Source organism: Lygodium microphyllum, chromosome 17 (assembly GCF_053477565.2).
Source record: "Lygodium microphyllum isolate KBCC chromosome 17, Lygodium_microphyllum_v1.1.10, whole genome shotgun sequence".
Classification (NCBI taxonomy): Eukaryota; Viridiplantae; Streptophyta; class Polypodiopsida; order Schizaeales; family Lygodiaceae; genus Lygodium; species Lygodium microphyllum.
Window position 1 is genome coordinate 64,473,474 of NC_141151.1, and position 16,911 is coordinate 64,490,384.

The window sequence follows — 16,911 nt, forward strand, 5'->3', positions numbered from 1 at the left end:
TTGTGAGGTGTACTTGTAAGTAAGCTGTCTCTTTATTCCATGAGATCTCCAAAAGTCACTGAACTCATTAGAGAGATACTCTTTTCCTCCATCTGAATTTAAGCACTTAACTTTCAAGCTTGTTTTTGTTTCATAGCAGTCTTGAAAGTTTTGAAGTGCTCAAACATATCATTCTTTTTCATTATGAAATACATCCACAGTTTTCTTGAACAATTATAAATGAACATGTCAAAATATTTGCTGTTACTAAATGAGATGTTTTGTGTAGGCTCTTAAATATCTATATGCATAGCATGAAGTATGTTCCTGCTCACATCTTTATCATGCGGAAACGGTTGTCTTACGTCCTTACCAAACTGACATGCTTCACACACACACACAGAGAAATTTTGCAAGTCTAAAAGTAGGCAACCCTATAACTAACCCTTTGGATTGCATTAATTTCAACCTTTGCACATTTGCACGTTCAATATGTTTGTGCCATATTTCAATGTGTGCAGACCATTCCTTTGTCTTTAGCACATATAGCAGCATTCATAGTAGGAATTTCGATATTTGAAGTTAACATGTGGCTAGCTCTATTTCTTTTTGTGACTAACTTGCACTTATCATTAAAGTCTTTCACACAACAACCTTTTGTATTAAATCGAACAAGTAGCTGTAACTAACCCTTTGGATTGCATTAATTTCAACCTTTGTACATTTGCACGTCCAATACGTTTGTGCCATATTTCGATGTCTGCAAACCATTCCTTTGCCTTTAGCATATATAGTAGCATTCATAGTAGGAATTTCAGTATCTAAAGTTAACATGTGGCCAGCTTTATTTCTTTATGTGACCAACTTGCAGTTATCATTAAAGTCTTTCACACAACAACCTTTTGTATTAAATCGAACATGTAGCTCTTGTTCTACCATTGGACCAATAAATACTAAATTCTTTGTGATGGATGACACATATAATACATTAGATAGACTCTTTGTTTGACTATTATGCAAGGATAAGGAAACTTTTCTAATGTGTGAAATTGGGTAACATGAATCATTTTCCATCTGTACATATCTTGGATTTTGTAAATCTTGCATCTCTCTAAACCATTTAGCATGGCTGGTCATATGATTAGATGTGCTTGAATCAACATACCATACATTATCATGTGACCCCCTTTCTGTAACAACATTCATCATATGCTACATAACAAACTCTGCTCTTAAGGATCAAGGTAATCTTCTTACATGTGCATTGGTGGCTATAGCATGCAATGAATAACCTCTATGTTATAAGGATGCTTTATTAGATGACTGTTGGGTGGAAGCAATGAAGGCAGAGGTTGATTCCATCCATCAAAGCGACGCTTGGGAGCTATGTGACTTGCCTTATGGCAAGCGTGCAATAGGTACCAAATGGGTTTATAAAATTAAAAGAAAATTAGATGGTTTTATTAATAGGTGCAAAGCCTACCTTGTTGCTAAGGGCTACGCTCAACAAGGAATTGACTTTAAGGAGACTTTTGCCTCTATCTCTTGTAAAGAAAAATACCCTAACACAGAAACATAAACAGAAACCGTATGACAAAGCATAGACTGATAAAAAGAACACAGTTAGGGTAAGGGTTAAAGTAACTCAGAGACAATGAATACAGTGAATAAATGAAATGATATGACTACTAATAATACGATGCTCATGCAGCAAACACACTATGCAGTGAATGAATACTGTACCTCAAACTTTTGTATCTCAAGGATCAGGGCAGGGGTAATGAGTTGGAGAGTGTATCGTACTTCGAACGGATTCCGAATCGCAGCAAGGCAGCCTCCGGATGTCAAACACCAGCAAACGCAGACAGCAGTGAGGAGAGAGAAAGACAAAAAACAGAGCTTGCGGGAGAGAAAGACTAAAAACAGAGCCTGTAGGAGAGAGAAAGACTGAAAACGCAGGCAGGATAGCTTGTAGGAGAGAGAAAGACTAAAAACGGAGCCTGCAGGAGAGAGAAAGATTGAAAACGCAGGGAGGACGGCCTGCAGGAGAGAGAAAGACTGCAGAAACTGCAGACAGGAGAGAGAAAACTGTCAGGGCGGCAGCAAGAGCTTGCAAACGCAGCAGTTTGCTGGCGTGGCAGGCTATACGACAGCAGTGCAGATGAACAACAGTTAGTCGCGCCAGGCAGAAACAATAGCAATCAGTGTGTGGAGAGCTGGAAACAGGCGCCAGAGTGTAGGGAACACTGATGGACAGCAAGGGCTGAGATGTCCTCCGTGACCGAGGTGTGGGGAGCAAGCTGGTAACACATGAAACCTGCAAAAACGAGATTGTAAAAGAGTGGAGGACTGGCTGCCAATTTATAGAAAATTAGGGTTCTAGATCTTCTCCCACTTAACTTTCTCGATCCGCTCCTCGTTTTAGGGTTTTTGCTAAAATAAGCCTAAAATAAGCATGTTTTGGGGCTTTTTAAGTGACTAAGTGTATTTCTTAGCACAACACCCCCTCACAGGCCCAAAATAGGGCGAGAAAATTAGGCTAGTCTAAATTTTGATTTACCCCAAGGCGTTCCATTCCAAAGCAGCCAGGGCATCGGACAAAAGGTGTACGTCGGCTGCCCAGTGGCCTACTAAGACTACAGAGGTGATGGATATCTTACCAAGGGAGCCCAAGTGATCACCCCAGAGAGGTCAGGGCATCGGATCAAGGGTGCTCGTTGGTTGCCCAAGGCCCTACCAAGGCCTGCAAAGGCGGATGGAATCAACAATGGACTTGTTTGTTTTGTTTTGTTTTTTTTTTGGAAAAGTGTTTTGAAAATACATAAGTAATATAGGGGCAGCGGCCGATTAAGTGACAGATAGGAAAAGATAAAGAGAGTTTTAAATCCAAGTTATTCACAAAACTAGCAAGTCAATCCCTCGCACTGACGAGGATAAGTGCCTAAGGATGATAAACGTGAGTGTATGTGCCAATCATGTGTTGAATATTTGAGAGGCAAAAAAAAACGGTGGGCTTAGCAAGACAAGAAAAGGAAGCAAACAAGCAAGGGTAGGGAAACTGCCTTCAGGAGAATTGCCATGTGTTACGCTACAAATATGATGGATCCTAGAGTCGACCACTCCAAAAGACCGAAAAGGGATAAATGGGCACAGATGGATGTTGACATGAACAGAATGCCAATGCATAGGGTAATGCAAAGGGAGATGCAAGATGTCATGCTCATGCAATATGCTATGCAACGGTGCCACTGGGACAGTGCCCTCGCAGGGGAAGTGTTTACTTGTCCAAGTGCCCTTTTACAATCAGGTCATCCTGATAGTGCGGATGAAGTTACAAATGCCCATAATTCAATACAAAAGAATAAGTGAATGTAATGTCTAAAAAATTGTAAGCATCATCATTGTCACGATCAAGAGTAGGAGCCACCCCCTCTCAAACTGGAAGGGGAAGCAAGAGGGAAGTACCCTCTCCCCGTCAAGTTGAAGAAGTAGGGGAGGGTGTACCCAAGCCGATCTTGGGTAGCAGGTACTGAAGAACCGCCCGGTTGAATGCTTTGGTCAAGATATCTACAAGCTGTTGTGGCAGGGCAGCAGCTGCATTTGACTGATTTTCAGTCATTCTTCGCGACAAAACTCTGAATTTTCTCTCTCTACAGCTTTCCCTCTCATCTCCTAGGCATTTCATAGTCTTGCTCCGAAGATCTCAACATTTGGACCCTTGGAGGTTGAGAAATTTCAGATTTCTCTGTTGTAAACCCTAATATGCAACAGAAATTAGGGTTTAGCAGCAGCCTTGAGAATCGTGCAAAAAATTGGAACCTCCAAGACTTGGATTGAACAGGGCTGAAGCTGCTTTAGCCTATTCAAGTGGAGGGACCAACAAATAATTGAATTTGGGGCATTTTCCATTTCCATCAAAGCAGGTGAAGGCCAATTGATTGCTCGAATCAAGGGGCAAATCGGATTAAGGACTTGTTGACTCTTTGGTATTTGGATGTATAGCTTATACACATGTGCCAGAGGAGCTTCGTAGAAAGCTAGATGATGAAGTCTTAAAATGCATTTTTATTGGATATAGTTTGGATAGCAAAGGCTATTGGTTATGTGATCCACATACAAGAAAAGTGTTTGTCAGTAGAGATGTTTTTGCTGAAAATGTGGCCTTTTCACATGACCAATTTGAAATGCCAGGCACTTTGACTCGAATGATATTTTCAAAGGTTTCTTACCACTTTCTTTGGGGTTCGAGCTTGTTGTAAATGGCTGGACAGACTTATTACAACAAGCTACAACACGACATGCTCATGAATGCGAAGAAATGTTAGGGTTTGCACTTCCACCGCAGGAGGGGAGGCCTCCATGTTGGTAGAAGAGCAAAACTCCAAGTAGATGCAACTATGAAAGGAATGATGAACAATTCTTGTCTCTAGTTGAGAAAGGAATAGTGCAAACTTATATGTGAGCCCTACAGCAAAATACAAAACACTGCAGAAGAGACCAAAATCTGCAAACATAGAGGTGAGTAGTGAGATGCTCCAAAACAACAGGCAAAACTGAAATGAAGAAAGCAAAGCTAGTTAAAAGTGCAATGCAATGAGTAAGTATACATGCAGCGGAAGTTGAAAAGAGAAAGGCCGAGTATGTGGCCACCATCACATACGACAAGGTGAGGAAGGGGTCTTAGAGGTCAGTGGATGCCCTAGAAATGGATGCCTAAAGTTCAATAGGTTAGCTACTAGTAGACCAATCAGCTAATCCTACACAAGTAGTGAAGGATATAGACTGCTGAGGCTGTCCATGTGCTACATATCAGCAGCCGTTGGGGCAGATGAAGCAGGAGTGAGAGACATAGCCCCACTAGATTGGCTAGCCAGAGTGAAGGCTATCATAGCAGTCTACTGTGGTTTTTCAAGAGGAAGACCCTTGGCCTTGGTATGACACTCTTTGTCTAGATGGCCCAACGCGTGGCAATATGTGTAAAATCTATTTCTCTTGGGAATTTGCTGCCAAAGGGGTTGTGTTTCTTTGGTTCCACCGAAGGAAGGGGTGTCACCCTTGTTTTGGGTTGCCTTTGCATCTTGCAATTTCTTGCCACTGTTGGTTCTTTTCGACTAGGTTGCTTGCCATGCAATCCATCACGTGTGCAAGTTGCAATATATACCTTCAAAGTGATGAAACACACCTACTATTGGGAGGACGGGAAGTCGACAATGCTTGAAGCCTTTATATGATGTTTATGAATTTAGCGCATAGCATTTAAATGCAATTAACTTTTCTTGATACATTCATTTGGAAAACTCATTCCATCGAATAATCAAGACGAAGTTTATCTTTTTCAACGAACTATTCTCATGTGGTATAGTTCGGAACCTAATGTATCGCATGCGAGAATCAAGCAAGCGTCTATCAATTTGGAGATTTATTACTTATGACTGTTATCGTAGTTGGATTACTTAGGGTTTCTTATCCCTAGAGCTCTCCACTTGCCTTTGAGGCCTGGAGTTGTTGTTTGTATCTAGCCCAACCCCGAATTGGATTGATAAACATAGTAGCTATCGGACGGATCTCAAGGCATCTTAGTTTTAATCCTTATGATCGTTGTTTGTACTAACTACGCACATCATTAAGATCCCAATGAACTAACAGTTCGTGATATTAGCAAGAGCTTGGGCAAAGATCTTAGAGTTTTGAGATTGAATTCCCTTTGGAAGAAGAGGGAACCAATTCGCACTCCTCTGAATGGATGTGTGTGGAAGACTTCATCTGGACTTGATCATGTAGCCTCGTGTAGCACAAGAACTGACACTCAAACTCATAGGTCGGAAATCTAGGTAGTGAGATAATGTGCTTGATAAAATGAAAGTATTTGTCAGGGAACTTGTTCAAGAAGAATGTGACTTGATTGTTATTGACTTCGAGGAGCCAGTAGTGGCAAACTCGGTGAGTAACCACCGATATTTGGCTAGCTTACTTTCAGATTATCCCCTTCCTTAATGGAAGACTCTTGAAGCTCAAAATCGAGATTGATATGTCGAGTGCGATCTCCTGCCACATAGCGGTCAATGAGATGACAACCAATGCTCAGATGTGAGGGGACAATGTTGTAACCTTGTATTAACTCAACATTTGTCATGGCATTTTGATTTACAGATGTAATTAGGGTGAGCTAATCGAGGGTCTGGTACCAACAACAAGGTCCCAAAGTCCTTAAGATTCAAGTACTTGTTATATGAAGTTCGACCAAGTGGTGAAATTCGACTCGTTAAATTGAGTCTTATCTGTGAAGGCATTCTTGGTTGTTGCAACAGGAGTGGCAATGCTAGGAGATGGAGGTGTGTACTGGGGTAGGATGGATAGGGGGGGATAAGGTGGGGGAGTGGAGTAAACTTGCGTAATAATCCTAGAGTGCCCACCATGCATACAAGACGTGCATAGTGGCCGCAAATGTGGGCATGGGTGGATTAGGTATGGGCATGGTAACCGCATGAGGGACCTAGGGTGGAGGGATAGGGACATGTGGAGTAGAGATTGGAAATACCTATGTAGTAGTGCACAAAGGGATGTGTGATGACAGTCCATAAGCAGAGGATGGATATCACTGTCTAAAAGGTTGTGTGAGAGGGTTGTGAGTGTTCGGATTTAGTGAGAGGGATGCCTATCACAACCCTTTCAGAGTAGAAGGATATGGCAAAGTAGGGGAATGTGAAAGGTACAATGTTAAAGGGTGGGATTCCCCCTAACGATGCACCAAGAAGTATAGTGAATGGAGAGTGGGTAGATGGTGGGATGGTGAATGAGAAGGTACTAGGAGCTGAGATGGAAGATCCAACTCTGTTAGATATGATCAATGCCCCACCCTCATTAGGTGCTACCAATGATCCATGGTGCTCTATGAGGAGAAGCCAAATGTGAGCCCGGACATTGGTTGAGTCCTGACTTGTATATCAGATGAGGTCTATGTGACCGGATGGCAAAAAGGTGACCGTTGTGGGTCTAATCTTTGGGTTAGACGGAGTGGTTAAGCTGGTAGCAACTCGAGGCGCATTGCATCGAGTTGCGGGGTAAGGGAGTTAAAAGGGGCCCCTATTGTGGGGTCCGGGGGCCGCGGGAGCGGCCCTTGGCGCTGGCCCCCCTGGCGGGGGTCTGGGGGCAGCGCCCCCGGCCCGATGGTAAAGGGAATATTCCCTGGAATATTCCCTGGCCGACTAGTGGAGGCTCATATGGTAGGTTGTGTCAGCAGGCCGATCTAACGACCTTCACGGGCTATAAAAGCTAAACCCCTTCGCAGCCATCTCTCACTCATCTTTCACCCAGTCAGAGTTGTTGTTCCAGCTAGCCTTAAGCTCTTCACCTATCTTCTGTCTAGATCGCCATCTAAGCTTCACACAGTGGAAGCGCATGGGTGGACAGAGCCATCTTTGTATGAGTTGTTTGGAGTTAAAGAATTTACTGATTCTCCTCTTATCTGTTGTGTACTCTCTATCTCTTTCTCAGATTCTGTTCGTTGCGCCGTGTAATATTTTACAAACTCCTAGTGTGCTTTGAGTGGAAGTGGAATGTAATCCAAGATTCTGGAAGGAAGATATGAGTAGATTGGCATGTGGAGAAGATAGTGACAGGATGGAAGGGGGTTAAGAAGTGTGGTTTACTTGCTCAAATGAAACAAATGTGGAACATACAGTGCTAAAGGGTGATAAACTTACTCAAATGAAACAAATGTGGAAGATATAGTGCTAAAGGGTGGGATCCCCCCTAACAATGCACCAAGAAGTGTAGTGAATGGAGAGTGGGTAGATGGTGGGATGGTAAATGAGAAGGTACTAGGAGCTGAGATGGAAGATCTAACCCCTCGTGTGCTTTGAGCGGAAGTGGAGTGTAATCCAAGATTTTGGAAGGAAGATATGAGTAGATTGGCATGTGGAGAAGATAGTGACAGGATGGGAGGGAGTTAAGAAGTGTGGTTTACTTGCTCAAATGAAACAAATGGTAGATGTATACCTCATGAAGGGTATCTGCTTTGAGAGCCCCCTCTATTAAAGTTAACATACTGAAAAACATTTGGATCTTGCACAACAAAAATAGAAATAGGAGAGGGTTTTAGCCCATACGACTCAAAAGGATTATATAAACCTGACATAAGGCTTTGTTGTGATAGAGATGGATTGTTAGATGCGCCGAATGTCATGGTCCCTTCAAGATTAGAGAGATGGCCAGTCTTACCAATCGGTCCAGATGGAGTAGTAGCACTCGCTGGAGGGGTGTAAACTTGACTATATGTGATGCGCAAGTACTCCTCAAACTCTTCATCTGTAAGATGACCAAAAGGAGAAGAAGAAGATGGTAAAGGTGAAGGTGCCTCTACCTCCTCCTTGAGACCATAATGCCTGCTTAGAGCCTCCAATGATTTGAGAAGCCTCATAGGACATCAAAGGATCCGATGAAGAAGGTGCACGAGACATTATGAGTGAGAATCGAGTTGTGTGTGTCTTACACAAAGTCTACCTCCACAATCACCAAAGGATACTCTTTAGAAGAGTACGAGCTCTGATACCATGTGAAGAAATGCTAGGGTTTGCATTGATAAAACACAGCATGTATGAGCATGATTGAAATATAAAGACTTAGATAGTGACAAGCAAAACTCAAACCCTAAATGCAAAATGCAAAATGCAAAACTCAAACACAAAGATAAACACAGAGAGAAGAAACTTTGAAGTGAATGGATGCTGTATATGAATGTAAGAGTGTATAGAGAGTGACATCCACTCTCTGTACAGAGAGATTTCTCTGTATGCACTTCGACAAGCTCAATGCTCTTGCTGTCAAGTACATCTCTAATGAAGTGGTACTTTACGTGTATGTTCTTTGTCTTTGCATGAAAGACAGGATTCCATGCTAGCATGATAGCACTTTGACTATCACAATGGAGAATAGGTAACTCTGTGATGCCAAGCTCTCTCACCAAACGTGAAAGCCATAAAGCCTTCTTGCATGCCTCAGTGGCAGCCACATACTTTGCTTCTGTAGTAGACAATGTAACACACTTTTGTAGCTTGGAGATCCAAGAGACTGCTCCTCATGTGAAAGTAAACATATACCCAGAAGTGGACTTTCTGCAATCCGCATGACCAGCATAGTTTGTATCCGTAAAGCCAACAATAGATGCCTTTTGCTTTCCAAAGCAGATGCACAACTCCTTTGTGCCTTTGAGGTATCTCATAATACCTTTCATTGCATCCCAATGCTTTTTGCCAAGGGTTGCTATGTATCTGCTAACCACTTTCACTACAAAGGCAATGTCAGGACGTGTAGCAACCATAGCATACATCAAACTGCCAATAGTTGAAGCATATGGTATCTTGGTCATTTCAACCTTCTCATCATCAGATACAGGGTTGTCCTCTGCATTGAGTTTCACATATGGAGGCAAAGGAACCCCAATTGTTTTTCCCCCCTCCATATTGAAATGCTGCAAAATCTTGGAAAGATACTCTTGTTGAGATAGATAGAGTAAGCCTTTTGATCTATCTTTGAGTATTCGCATGCCAAGAATGTGATTTGCATCACCAAGTTCCTTCATGTCAAAGCTACCATGAAGACTTTGCTTCAGTGAGTCCAAGGCATGAGTATCCCTGCCAGCAATCAGCATGTCATCAACATACAAAACCAAGATAATCAGGCTGCCATCTGCTGCCTTCTTGGTGTACAAGCAGTGATCCACTTGACTTCTATAAAAGCATTGAGATTGCATGAATGTATCAAACTTATGGTACCATTCTCTTGGTGCTTGTTTCAGCCCATACAAACTCCTTTTGAGTTTACATACCATCTTCTCTTTCCCTTTTTCAACAAACCCTTTAGGTTGTTGCATATATATGTCTTCATGTAGATTACCATGAAAAGATGTAGTCTTTACATCCATCTGTATGAGCTCCATATCTTCAACTCCAACCAAGCCCAAAATGGTTCTCAATGTAGTTATCTTGACTATAGGAGATAAAATTTCATCAAAGTCAATTCCATGCTTCTGCTTGTACTCCTTTGCAACCAATCTTGCTTTGTACTTTGGTGAGGAACCATAAGTGACCTTCATCTTGTGAACCCATTTGCATGGAAGTGTTTTTTGCCCTTTAGGCAACAATACCAAGTTCCAAGTGCCATTTTTTCAAGAAATTCCATCTCAGACAACATGGCTTTATACCATTTCTTGCTGTCCTATCTGTCCATTGCTTCCTTGAAGCAAGACGGTTCACCACAGTCTGTCAACATGACATAATCAGCCATATAATTTGCACCAGGAACAAATCTATCAGGTTGTCTAGTAGCCCTAGACGATCTCCTAACCCAATGGTCATTGTTTGCTGGTTGGTCCTGCAAATTTTCATTTTCAGTATGTTGTCATGGCATTTCAGCCTGCAAATCAATATTAACAGCTTGCTGTCCTGGCTGTTCCTGCACATGTAGTGGCTCATTATCATGGGCAATAGCTGGCTGATCATTTCCAGCATCATTTTCTGTATTTACATGTTCATTTACAGCAGGTATTTGCTGCTGTACAAGGGGCACATTTTACTGTCCAAAAGGTATTTCTTTCCGGAATATAACCCTACGGACCTTCTCAGTCTTCGGGCTGTTTATGCATGCGATCTTCGCGGAAGATAACATCATTGCTGCGTACTACTTTCCTTTTCTCGGGATCCCATAATTTATACCCCATTTCACCCTCATCACCATATCCTAGGAAAATGCATTTAGAGGACTTTGGCTCAAGTTTGCTGTGTTTTTCTTTATGAATGTGCACAAAAGCCTCGCAGCCAAACACTTTCAGGTGAGCATATGAGAGTGGCTTGTCCAACCAGGCTTCTTGGGGAACTCCCCCTCCCCCCCCCCCCCCCCCCCCAAAGACCTGTTTGGTGACCGATTAATCAAGTGAACGGCTGTCATAACAGCCTCTGTCCAAGAACCATGGGGTAATGTAGCATGAGACAGCATTGTACGGACCTTATCCTATATGGTGCGATTCATACGCTCTGCAACTCCATTTTGGGGTGGATAATGAGGGGCAGTGAGCTTCCTCTTTATTCCTTTGTTGTCACAAAATGCCTGAAAGGCCTTGGACACATATTCCCCACCATTATCAGAGCAAAGACACTTAAGTGTCGTATCTGTCTGATTCTCAGCCAATGCCAAGAATATTTTGAACTTGTCAAGTACTTCATCCTTGCTATGAATAGGATAAACCCATACCTTTTGTGTAGCATCGTTGACAAAGGTGACAAAAATATTTCTTTCCCCCTAAAGATAATCTTGACATCTGACATACATCTGAATGTACTAACTCTAGAGGAGAAGATTTTAAAGAAAGAGACTTTTTATGAGACATCTGTGCATGTTTACCATAAATACAATGATCACAATGCTCAAAATCAGCATAACGAAGACAAGGCAAGTAACCCAAATAAGAAAGCACTTTCATTCTTGTTTGACACATGTGTCCCAACCGGCCATGCCACAAAGAAACGCTTGGCTGCTCGGTCACGGCAACAACATGATCACGGACACTAGATACATGAAGTGGATACAGTATTACTCTTACAACCTCTGGGAATCACTCTAGATCCCTTACAGATCTTCCATTTTCCATCACCAAAGGTGGTATGAAAACCATCATCATCTAGCTGCTCTGTGCTAATGAAGCTCTTCTTGAGCTGAGGTACATGTCGTTCACGTTGAAGTGTAATGAAATTGTAATTGCGCACTGTCAATACCTGTAACCTCACATGCATAGTTGTCCCCAAGATGGACAACACCATGTCGACCCCCTGTATAGACAGATAACCACTCACGATGAGGGGTGACATGAAAGAAAGCACGTGAATCAAGAATCCAGGTATGCATGTCATCATTTGTATTTGCAAGTAAAGTATGTGCACCAAAGTGTGAAGAGACAAAGAGTACGTTACTCCCACTATCACTGTCATGGGTGACTACATTCACCTCTTCAATTTTTACACTACTCTTCTTAGACTGACTGTCCTTCTTCTCTTTCTTGCTATCATCCGTCTTCTTGCCTTTTTCTTTCTCTTTCTTCCATTTGTAGCAATCACGCTTAAAGTGACCCTTCTTGCCACAATGATGGCATTCAACATCTTTGCCACGTGATTTACTGCGTCCCTTGCTATCAAATTTGGCTTTCTGTTGTGATCTGCCCCTAGTATGCAAAGCACTGGAAGACTGACTGGATGCATTGTTCTGCCGATTCATTTCTTCCATGAGTAGAGCACTCTCTACATCAGCATAGAAAAGGATTGTTGTGCTAAGAAATGCACTTTGCCACTTAAACAACCTCAAAACATGCTTAATTTAGGCTTATTTTAGCAAAAACCCTAAAACGGGGAGCGGATCGAGAAAGTTAAGTGGGAGAGGATCTAGAACCCTAATTTTCTATAAATTGGCAGCCAGCCCTCCAGTCTTTTACAATCTCGTTTTTGCAGGTTTTAGGTGTTATCAGCTTGCTGCCCACACCTTGGTCATGGAGAATATCTGAGCCCTTGCTGTCCATCACTGTTCCCTACAGTCTGGCACCTGTTTCCAGCCCTCCACACATTGATTGCTGATGTTTTTGCCTGGCGGCTGACTGTTGTTCATTTGCACTGTAGTTGTATAGCTTGCCACGCCAGCAAACTGCTGTGTTTGCAGGATCCAGCTGCCGCCTTGATAGTTTTCTCTCTCCTGTCTGCAGTTGCTGTTGTCTTTCTCTCCTGCAGGCTGTCCTGCCCTCGTTTTTAGTCTCTCTCTCTCCTACAGGCCCTGTTTTTAGTCTTTCTCTCTCCTCAATGCTGTCTGCATCAGATCCAGCTTCTCACTGCTGCGTTTGCTGGTGTTTGACATCCGAAGGCTGCATTGCTGCAATTCGGGATCCGTACAGAGTACAACACACTCTCTAGCTCATTACCCTGCCCTGATCCTAGAGATACAGGAGTTTGAGGTTCAGTATTCATTCACTGCATAGTGTGTTTGCTGCATGAGCATAGTATTATTAGTAGTCATATCATTTCATTTATTCACTGTGTTCATTGTCTCTAAGTTACTCTAACCCTAACCCTAACTCTGTTGTTTATGTTTCTGTGTTAGGGTATTTTTCTTCACAAGGATTACATTAGAATTGCTCCAAATTGCACAGGATCCAATGTGCATCAATGTCGAGAAATTGGGTAAATTTTAGCCCAATTTGTGCATGTACATGAAAAGTTCCAAATGTCGAAGGCAAGATTTCACAAATTTATGCAATTTCTGAGACAAATTTGCTTGTCCTGTATCACATTCCCCAAATTCGGGAAAAGCCCGAAATTTTCTGGACCACAATTACACAAATCTGACCTTTTGTGCCTGGTGCGCGAAACCCCGTCAAGAAAGGGGGTAGAAGTTGATTTGATTTTTTTTTTCTTAAAGAAAAAACGATTTTGAAAGGTGTGACGGGGTCTGTTGACCCTGTGCAGGTTGCCGACTGGACGTCACATGTGCCTCCCCGCCATGAACCCGTTGCGTGATTGGACCGCCGTCGTGCGCCGACTGCTGCCCCTATCACGCACCAACTGCTGCTGCCCACTGCTGCTAGCTGGTCCACGCTGGACCAGTTGCCTGGTTTTGCTCGTGTCGTTGGTCACCTGCGACTGTTTCCTTTGCTAACGAGCCTGCCTGCCGCAATCAACTGCTCGACTGTGACAACTCCTGCTGGTCCAGTCCACCTGGGACTCTTGCAACACTTGAGCTGTCTCTTGCCAGTTGTGATACCAGTTTGTAGTGTCGGGTTAGGCACGAAGATTGAGATAGTAGGTGTTCATCAGGTGCGGTGAGACAGAGAGAGTGAGATAGAGAGCAGAGTAGAGAGTGAGCATGTTTGTAGGTACAATGACGAGAGTGTACCTTTAGGTTTTTAGATAGATATATATGTGTAAGTACAAGTGCTAAGGGTGTGTTCACACGGTAGCACATTTAAAGGCACGAGGCCTTTATTCCTAACAGAGGCACCCACAAGTACCTATCTAGCTTAGCTTAATACACCCTTTGCCAATGTCACCAAGTGCAGGCATAGGGTACTTAGGCTGTCACAATGACTTAATTGACTTGAACCTCACATGCGTGGAACTTAATAATACCAAAGCTAAGCATTTAAAATACATGTCATCTCGTGACAGAGCTCTATTCTCTCCGAGGTGCTATTAACAGAATTTACTCTTGTTTGGGAATAAGAATGTAATGAAGTGAGTGCAGCGGCAGATCACAACCACCAACAGAATTTACTCTTATTTGGGAAAAAGCACTGTTCTCTTTGAGGCGCTATTAACAGAATTTACTCTTATTTGGGAAAAATAAAGTAATGAAGTGACTGTAGTGGCAGATCAGAACTACCAACTCACAGCACCCTCTCTTAAGCTGAAAAAGCAATACACAAGTGTGAAGATGAGCAGGTCAACACAAAATGCAGATTAGCATAGCCTAAAGGAAGGTCCAACCACATATGTGTCCAGCAGCTTTTAAACCAGTAGGCAAGAGCTTGTTCAGCACTGGCAAGTGTAGGAACAGCTAAAATGTGGTTGAAGCAGCACTCTGGCAGGTGAAAGACAGGTCATGCAACCAGAGGTTGATGGCCTTTCTGCAGTAGACAGAGGCTAGGACAGCAAAAACACAACATAGAATAGCATTCACAGCAGTAAATGCAGCAGTTGCAGACCTGTGATCAGTGTAAACACAGCAGCAACAGCACCAAGAACAAAGATTCTAGCCCTGTGATACAATATGAGAATGCACAACTGAATGGAAGCGAGAAAACACAAACATAAACATTAACAAAATGAACAATGAAAGAAGAACAAAAGAACACAAAGAGTGAATGAAGAGTGGGCAATGAATCCATAACTCAAACGTATGGGAATGATCAGTGTAAAGCACATGAATACTCGCACATATGATGACCAGCAGTGCTTTTAGTCTCCTTGGATCCTCTCTCTAGGTGATGACTTGATACAAATGGTTGAGGAGTTAGAATATATAGGCCTCAAGATGCCATCCTAGACAATCCATTAGACCAAAATGAGTTGCCCACTTGCCCATAGAGGCACCCTACTAAAGGCTAAAGAAAGTGCCCTAAAACCAATGAAATGTGCATTGCTAACATGAGTTCTTGGGAAGTGGTGCTCTTGGCTCATGGTTATACTCAAGAAGAATGGGCTATATCGGATAGCCAAAGGCTTACGATTGTTATAAGTGAACTCAATTTGGTCCATGGAACACAATGCTCCCAATTAGATTGGTGGGTGACATGTGCTTAACACATACTCTAAGGTTTAATTTTGCATTTCAGTGTATCCACTAGTCTCAAGATACCTTAAACAAGGGAAGCAAAACTCCTAGCTATGACTAGGTCTTTAATTGTTGGAAGAATGGGTGCTAGAAATAACCACAAACTAATGGTCATGACTGATTTTAATATGCAAACTAAAAGTGCTAAAGCTTGATAACAAGTAATTCAATTGGTGGCTTTGAACGGTTTGTCTTTTCACATACAAAACAGGCCATCTACAACAATAGGTCAATCAAGAGCATGATTGCATCATGGGCCATGGCCATGGCTATATGGGGTTATCCTCCTACAACACTCCATGGATATACAAGTCCATCAAGAATTTGTAAGGGATGAAAAGCCTAGCTTCTTAATCTTGTTCATCTTGTTAGGTTGACATTACCAACACTTGTGTACCTATTAATTGTTGGGTGTAAAGTCCCTTCCGGTGTAGAGTCCCATTAATCTCCGTGTGTATAAACTTATGGGTGTGAACACACCCTTATTTGTACCCTAATATATAAATACATTTTTATTTTTTGTGTACCGCTACACACTGCTACACTCATCTTGGATTCCTTTACTCTGACTCTCAACTTTGCTCCTGCTCCATTCTTGTTTTGCACTCCATTGCACTCTGACACAACAAACTCGTATCGGAGCTCAGGTAAGTGTTCGCGCTTCCTAAGAGTGCAGGTTAGTTCTGCGCATGAGAAGAAGCTGTTCACCTTTCTTGTCAGTCACTGAGAGCAAGACAGTTATCGTTCAAGTCATATTGATCAAGCTTGTTCGCCACGGTTTTAGTTGACGACCAATGTGAATAGCAATCAATAGGTGTGAGGTCGTAGGATGGACAACTATGCAATAGGTCTACGGACTAGGTGCATCATCGTGGCAATGGGGCAGTCCTAGCGAAGGTAGATGGTGTGCACAATGGGAGGAACGTGATACATTAGGCCAACGACGGCGCAAGCTAGGTCAATGGCGATAGGTTTGGCGGACACCACGACGTGGGGGTATGACTAGACGGGTGACCACGTTCAGGTCGAGCAAGTCACTACGCGTGCGTAGGTCTAGTGGGCGACCGTCTAGTGGGTGACGGGGCTTGGTCAACAGCTTGACAAGCCCATTTTCTTCTAATCTTTTGATAATCTGCAAATTTTCTTCTCTTTTCTTACCTGGTGTTCACATGCACAAGCACAATGTGCCATCTTGGCAAAAAAATTTGGGCTTTTCCCGGATTTGGTAACCGTGATACAGAACAGGACAATCTGACCCTGAAATTGCAGAAATTGTGCACATTGGCCTTGAAAATTTTAAGGCTTTTCTTATATCAGTGAAATTTTGCTTAGCTCAGCCAAATTTATTGACACTGGTGCACATTTGGACGTGAGAAATTTAGTGCTTTTGCAAGATTTTGGCAAATTTCGCTAATTTTGCGTGTTTTATGCTCTCAGGATCATGTATTAATTCAATCGGGGCAGACTGGTCAGTAAAATTTTGGGGCTTTTGCTGAAATTTGAGAATTTTGGCAAAGTTGATGTCTGAGATGTACATTGGGAACATTGCTGAAGCAATCTTGGTGTTGT

General features: G+C 42.6%; 1 protein-coding gene across 1 annotated transcript in view; it reads left to right on the forward strand.

Annotated features, from left to right (window-relative positions):
* Positions 1-16,911, forward strand: part of LOC148021973 (uncharacterized) — a 163,236-nt gene that overhangs the window by 36,963 nt on the left and 109,362 nt on the right. The gene's annotated exons all lie outside the window — the stretch shown is intronic.